Source organism: Peromyscus maniculatus, chromosome 8 (genome assembly GCF_049852395.1).
Source record: "Peromyscus maniculatus bairdii isolate BWxNUB_F1_BW_parent chromosome 8, HU_Pman_BW_mat_3.1, whole genome shotgun sequence".
NCBI lineage: Eukaryota > Metazoa > Chordata > Mammalia > Rodentia > Cricetidae > Peromyscus > Peromyscus maniculatus.
This window is the reverse complement of record NC_134859.1, coordinates 29,460,215-29,467,479: the sequence shown is the minus strand read 5'-3', so window position 1 is coordinate 29,467,479 and position 7,265 is coordinate 29,460,215. Positions and strand designations below refer to the sequence as shown.

Here is a 7,265-nt window from a genome sequence, read left to right as displayed (position 1 = left end):
TGTGCTTTTTAAAACCATCACCTTTCTGAATTTGTTCCATGCAATTTGGTTGCAAAATGTGTGCGACCATGCAGAAGAGCGGCTGGCACAGCCCTGTGCTTCATAAATGTTGTGAACAGTAAGGAGAATTATTCAGAGGTAAAGATTCTTTTTTTTTTTAAAAATTTATTCAGCAACTATTTACTGAATATCTGATCAATGCCAGCTACTGTTCTGTGTAGGAGGGATTTGAAGGGGTTTGTAATATTATGGTTCTTACATTCTAGTGGTCCAAGATAGTCAACAAATACATAAGAATATAAAGTATATCAGCCTATCCGTTTAGTCACAGAATGTTTTATTTTTTCTTGTAAATTTATTTAATCAACGGAAGAGCCTAGCCTTATTGTTCTCCATTTCCAAGTCCTAGCACAGGTCTTGCACATAGTAAGTGCCCAGTAGCTGATTGTTGATTGAATCTGGTTCTCCACATGGTGAGTGGACATGTTATATCGGTACATGTGACTCAATGGATCCGACTGTCATGAGCAGGAAGGATGCCTTCCTGTGGCGCCATGTTCAGTCCCCATGCAGGGCCCAAGCGCTGAATTCCACACGATTTCTAAGGTCTGTGGACCATATAGGACATGTGAGATGGAGACCGTTGTTGAATTTTATTCATTTTAAGACCAAAGAGACCCTCCATAGTAAGAAGTCCTAGGCTCTATGGCACTTCCTAGACCACGATTCTTTATACAGTGACAAGGATATATGTACACACACACACACACACACACACACACACACACACACACACACACACAAAGTCTTCGTATGTGACCCTGTGTGTGGATGAATGCATGTGTATGCTCATGGGTGTTGAGGTCAGAGGTCATCTTTTGGTGCTGTTCTTCAGGAGTTATTCATCCTTTTTCTTGAGACAAGATCTGCAAGTAGGCTAGGCTGGCTGGTGAGTGTGCCACAGAGATGCACTTGTTTATAGCTCCCTGGATCTGGGAATATAAAAATGTGTCACTATGCCTAGCTTATTTTTTTTTTTTTAAAGTGGATTTTGGGAATCAAACTCAGGTCTTCATGTGTCTGTAAAGCAAGCACCTTACTGACTGAGCTGTCTCTCCAGCCCCAAGGTTTTCCATTTTATGTGTAATTTTTTGTATCATGGCATCTTACCCATTCTGTGACTGACCACACACTTGGTACCATGACACCCATTTAGCAAGCCAGAACACTAAGGCCCGACATGACAATTCACCAAATTCAGAGGGGTTTTTGAGTGATGCACAAATTAGGAATACCATTTTCAAATCTCACGCTTTCTGCCTGGACTGTGTAGCGGCTGTGATGATTTGAGGAGAGAAGGGGACCCGGTGGTGCTCTCTCATGTCCCTGTTGTCAGTACTGCTCACCGCACACAATCTCCCACTCCTTGACCTTTCCCTCTCTCCTGCCTTTCCTCCCCTCCTCCCCTCCCCTCACCCCATTCCCTTTCTTCTCTCCCTTCCCTTCTCTCTCCTTCACATCTTGTTCTTTTCCTCCTCTCCTCCCCTCCTTTTCCTCTCCCTCCTTCTCTTCCTCTCCCTCCCCTCCTCTCCCCTTTTCTGCCCTCCCCTCCCCTTCCTTTACCTTCCCTTTCTTTGTTTTACCTCCTGTCTTTGTGCTTCTGTTATATGAACCGAAGTGTGTGGCTCCTGCTGCAGTTACCCATCGCTCTCAAGTCTGGTTTCATTATTTTGGACACACCGCCCATTTCTTACCCAGCACATCAATTAATCAAGCTTGAATAGTCTTGAAGGGAACCTTCATGCAGCTAGAATTTGGAAGGTGTTGAAGTATCAGTCTTCCAGCTTTCAGCACCGTTTCCCCAGATATAAACCAGCTCATTTGAGGAAGTATCCTCCATTTGCCATATGAGGGTGTCTATTTCCATGCCCAAGAGGGATGTGGTCCTTAATTGCATCTCTCTGTGGGATGAAGGAAAGAGAAGATGATCTTCAGAGTAACTTCCCTGAAGACAGTCTTATGCTAGGAATCTGGAGCTTAGAAATAACATGGAAGATGCACACAGATCAAATGTGGGCTAGGATTTTGATGCTGCCAACAGCTATCCTCTCCAAAGTCACAAAGACAGTAAGTTAAGCAGTGTGCCACCTGAAACTGCTGCTGCTCCATGCAAGCCCTTGAAAAAAAATATTGTTGAGACTTTTTGACCCACTGAGCAGTCAGTTACTGAATTGGAAATTTTATTACTTGTTTTTTTTTAAGGTAACATTGATGATTTTTATCTGATGCTGTGGAAGCATAGGTAATTGGGCTCAGAAGAATCCTCTCAGTGTGGAGTATGAACTCAGTGTCAGAAGAGAAACAGAAAATTCCATGATTTGAGTTGGTGCATTTGTTCTTTTCTTTTCTCCCAGGGCTGAAAAACTTGCACGTTGAGTGGGTTTTCTGATGTGAATGCAGTTTCTACAAGGGGCTGGCAGGTCCTGTCTGCCCTGGTGCCCTCCATCAACTCCCTGTTGTACCATGTACTCTCCTCACCCACTCTGTTCACATTAGCCAGCTTCTCTTTGTCAGTACCCCAGGCTCCTCCCCAGTATGCGATTTGTTCATGCTGGTTCCTCTGACTCTTTCCATGGTGTGGCGGTTCCTGCCTAGGGCTTGCTTGCTCTCTTGGAGACATGTGGCGGTATTTAGAGATGTTTTTCATGGCCATGACTGGAGGTGATTTTGTCACAGACAGTGAATGGGTAGAGGCTAGATATACTGCAGAATAACCCACAACAAGTGGGGTAATCTGTAACAGAATGTGACTTAATAAATGCTATTGATGCTAAGTAGCCCCATTTGAGTTAGCCCGAATGCTCATACTGCCTGGAAACTCATCTCTCCACCTCCTCAGGAACAGTCCCATTCCCCTCTGATACCTTTTCTCTCCTATGTGGCTTTAAGCCCAGCCCCAAATTTTATGTTTGTCCTTTTAAACTCATTTCTCATTTGCCTTCCTTCTCTAGTGTGCGAGGTGTCCTTAAGGAGTGGTCCTGCTTAGCTTCTTTTGTTTTTCTCATTCTTCTGCAAGCTAAGACCCGTGCTCGGCACACAGCAGGTACTTCACATGTGGCTTCATAGAAAGGAAGAAAGCAATGAAGGTAGGGACGAGGGGAAGAAAAGAGGGAAGAAGGATGGAAGGAGGGAAAGAGAGGATCAATGTCAGGCTAAGATACTGAAAGACTGAGAAAGCTAATGGACAGGGAAAGAATTGGTTCAGTGTGCCAAAGATTCATACCCGAAAGGTAAGATGACAAACACTGTTTTACCATCCCATGAAGCTGGCTGTAAAAGCACTTTTTTTTTCTTTTTTGGTGATAATCTCTGATGAATCATGGATGCGGGCACTGTGCATGGCTGTCAGTATGGTGCTGAGTGTTCAGAAGCCCTTGGCAAGAGTTTGGGGGTTCTGTCAGCTTGTTAATGGCCCAGGTGGACTGCAGCAGACTATCAGAGCTTGCTCTCTGTCGCAGTGTGGGTGATTGTCATCAGGACCCAGTGAGATTCTTCTCTGTGCACCCTGAGGTCTGCAGGGCTATCCTCCACTCAAGTCCTCAGCTCTAGCAGCTCTGGGGGTTCACTGTTGCTTTTACACTGCCTGTGGCAACTGCTTTCTGGTGCTTACACGCTGAGACTCCTCTTTGCCCTGTGCCATCGTTCATGGTTAGTTCAAACATAGATTAAGAGAAGATCAAGTTAAAACATATCTTTTATGTTCAGGAGGGAGAGGCAGGTGGATCTCTGTGAGTTCTATGTGAGCTCAGTCTACATCATGAATTCCAGGCTAGCTAGGGCTACATAGTGAGACTGTCTTTAAAAAAAATACTTTTGAGATACAGTTATTGTAGACATTGGAATGAAGATACTTGAATCCAGATTTGATTATAGATAAGAGGGCAGCAATGACCTTACAGTCATGACATATTTGCATTCTTTTGGTCCACAGGTGGGTGAGAGTGGCACTACAGGACATATTTCTCTCCCCCAGAAAATACATGTTTCATACAAAATTTGACTTCATCCACTTCACCTCTGGTTTCCTACTGAGCCTTTAAACTCTGGAACATTCATCATTCTCCCATCCTCCACTCCCAGCCTCAATCCTTATCCCCTAATTACATGAGCTTAACTTGCCCTGACCTACAGAGAGTCAAGAAAAATTGGCATATAAAGCCCCGTTGTATTTTGGTCTGACCTATGGGTCCTTTAAATGAAGCTTGAATACAGTGCGGGGTTTGAGCTGCTAATGTCTGGACACCCATAAGAAGCATAAATCTCTCCGAACCCAAAGGGGCCTTGAGTGTAGTGATTTTCAATCCTCTTGGATTTGTGACACCTCATGGTTTGATTTGCTAACACCTCCTTTCTCTCTTTTAAAGTAACAGGTATGTTGTATGTTTATCCAAACAGTCAAGTCAGTCCTTATTTATACTCTTTCCTTAACATGATTTTGAGGGTGGGAAAAGAGTGAGGAGCTTTCTTTCTAGATTTTTTAATACCTGTATAAGCTGTGTTCTTTGCAGTTAACTAAGTTTCAGCTCTCCCTGTATACCTCTGGCCCTATTACAGTGAGAGCGACTCTAGCTAATTCAAACTGTTTTAAATCTTCTTGTGGGATGCATCACCAGGTCCTGTCCTGTGTTACTCTTAATTTTTCTTTATGTTGTGAGACACATCACTCTCAGATTTGACCCCAACCTAAACCAAGTGTAGATAATACAGAATTATTTCAGCTAGCCTATGGTAGGGTAGAGACAATCTGGGTTTGGAATTCAGTGTTTAAGGGGTAACTTCATGAAGAGAGAAGCAAATCTAGCCAATGATGGCCAAGAGACTCTAGAAATTTTATGGAAAAAGCAGTAGTTACCACACTGTTGGGTACCACAGCTGTCAGTTCTCTGTATGTGGAGGGAAGTAGCATCTTGAATAATGGAACTGGAGAGCTTCAAGGAGTGCCTTTTAGGACGTTGTGGTATACCCAGAAACTCTCAGCTTCCTATTCCTGGCACATGTTTCTACTCTTCGATAATGGCCAGGATGAGTGTGATCATTATGCCAGTCCTAGTCTCTGCACTCATTAACTTCCATCTCTCCTCTCTAGTGTTCCTTTTCTCACAAGAAGAGTTGGAGAAGACATTGTCCCTACCAACAGCTCATCCTTTACATGGAGTCCCCAAACAGTGGAAAGTTTTATTGTTTCATTCATATCTCTCAGTGTTACAATTCCGTATTCAGTTCATATTTTGAATTCTCATTTCAAGGGTCCTGGGGCAAAGCTCTTAATGAGGTTGAAGTGACATAATGTTTAAGAAGTGTTTTATTATATAAAACATGCTTGGCTCTGTCTTTGAGCCTGCAGTTGACCAATGGTCTAGTGTTTAGTCCCAGCATCCCTAATGCTTCATCCAGGATGAACTTGGGTGGCTCCACCACTCTTTAGCGGGTAGCCTCCCATTTGCTCTCATTTGAACCTTAGTTCTGTGTCTCTGGGTGCCTCCTTTTACTAGAAAGCTCAGCTGATAACTTCCTACCCATAATACTTCTTAAGGGGAATTTCCTTATTCTTTGTATCACCACCTGCTCTGGTTGGTCACAATTAGTTTGATTAGAGATGGTCATATGTGCAATATTGCCAAAGACATTGTGTACTGTGAGAAATAAGCTGGGAAAGCTGGGAGAATACAAGTGTCTCCTTGACGAATGTGAACTGAAAAGTTGATGAACCCCAGGCATCTGGAAGCAGTGGCAGATGCTCCAAATTTGGAGTGATGACCATTCAGAGCTATGTACAAACAGGATTTGGGATGGAGATGAAACCCTGAGTAAGGAGAAGACTTGCTGATGGACAGAGGAAGTGTTGTAGACCTACTCTACAAAGAAAAACTAAAGTAACAGATGAAAGAGAACACAGACCCTGTCAGTGTGAAGTCTGGAGAAAGGATTCAGCTTCTAGCTGCAAATCTATCTCCTGCTTCTGCCCCATACTGAGAAGGTATCTATACAATAAATTCCCCTTTCTATGAGTCCTTAAGCTAGACTGTCCCTTGATACTAAAAAAATTCTGACTCTGTTATTCATCTAATGCCCACTAGCCATATGAACAGCACCCTGTCCCATAGGAATTCCTTGGTTTCTTACAAGGGTATAACTTCTTTTTTTTTCATTTTTTAAATTTATTTATTAAATTTAATTTTACATATCAGCCACGGATTCCCTTGTTCTCCCCCCCCCACCTTCCCCCCAGCCCACCCCCCATTCCCATCTCCTCCAGGGAAAAGACTCCCCCGAGGATTGAGTTCAACCTGGTAGATTCAGTCCAGGCAGGTCCAGTCCCCTCCTCCCAAGACTATACTTTCAGGGATCATTTCTATAGTTTGTTACAAGGGTATAACTTCTAATGGCTAACCTTGAGTCTTCCAAAAAGATGGACCTACCAGGCAATTTGAAGACATACAGAATCATTTTGCTTGAATGACCAGTAGTAGTTTTCTCATGGACAAGATCACGCTTCTTAGGAAATAGCTCAAGCCTTAGCTGTAATTCTTATCCATGTTGACCACTTCTCCATCAACCTAGGCCTAGCCTTGATGACTGTGTCAGAGGAATGGGGACAGAAGTGTTAGAGCATAGATCTGAGAGTAGATCCTAAAGGGCATCCCAGGCTTCCATGTGTTCTCTCAAGGTTTGCCATTCCTGGGAGAAGAATATGCCTCAGGGAACTTGTTGGTCTTCCAAGGATACTAGCTGTGTCATAGAGCAGCCCAAGCTGGTACATAGACCTGCAGCCCTAGGTCACCATTTTAACAGACCCGTAGATTTGTGAGCCCTAGCAAGTGCTTCCTGTGGCGTGTGACTGAGATCTTGTTGTTGTTGGATAACCATAGCTGGCTAATGTCTGGGTCCTGCAACTTTCTCCTTGTTTGGGATTTTCCCTTGGGCAGACTGTCCTTTGTGGCTCTTCCTCAGTGTTAAGGAGGAGCTCCTCTCACTTTGCCCTTAGTGTTTGGATTGAGTTATTTTTAGCTAAATACCTGTGTGTGTGTGTGTGTGTGTGTGTGTGTGTGTGTGTGTGTGTGTGTATGTGTCTGTGTGTGTATGCATGCATGTGCACATTCTCTTTGAGTGATTGGCACACCTCTGACTTAATGCTAGGTTTGATCCATTGGCTATCAGGTTTTTATTTTTAATTTATGTTTTTCTTATCTGTGTCTTAAAATAGA

The 7,265-nt window shown here is 43.5% G+C and overlaps 1 pseudogene; it reads left to right on the top strand.

Annotated features, from left to right (window-relative positions):
* The first annotated feature begins 6,387 nt into the window (after positions 1–6,387).
* LOC143267111 (small nucleolar RNA U3) lies at positions 6,388–6,474 on the top strand (annotated as a pseudogene).
* The last annotated feature ends 791 nt before the right edge of the window (positions 6,475–7,265 follow it).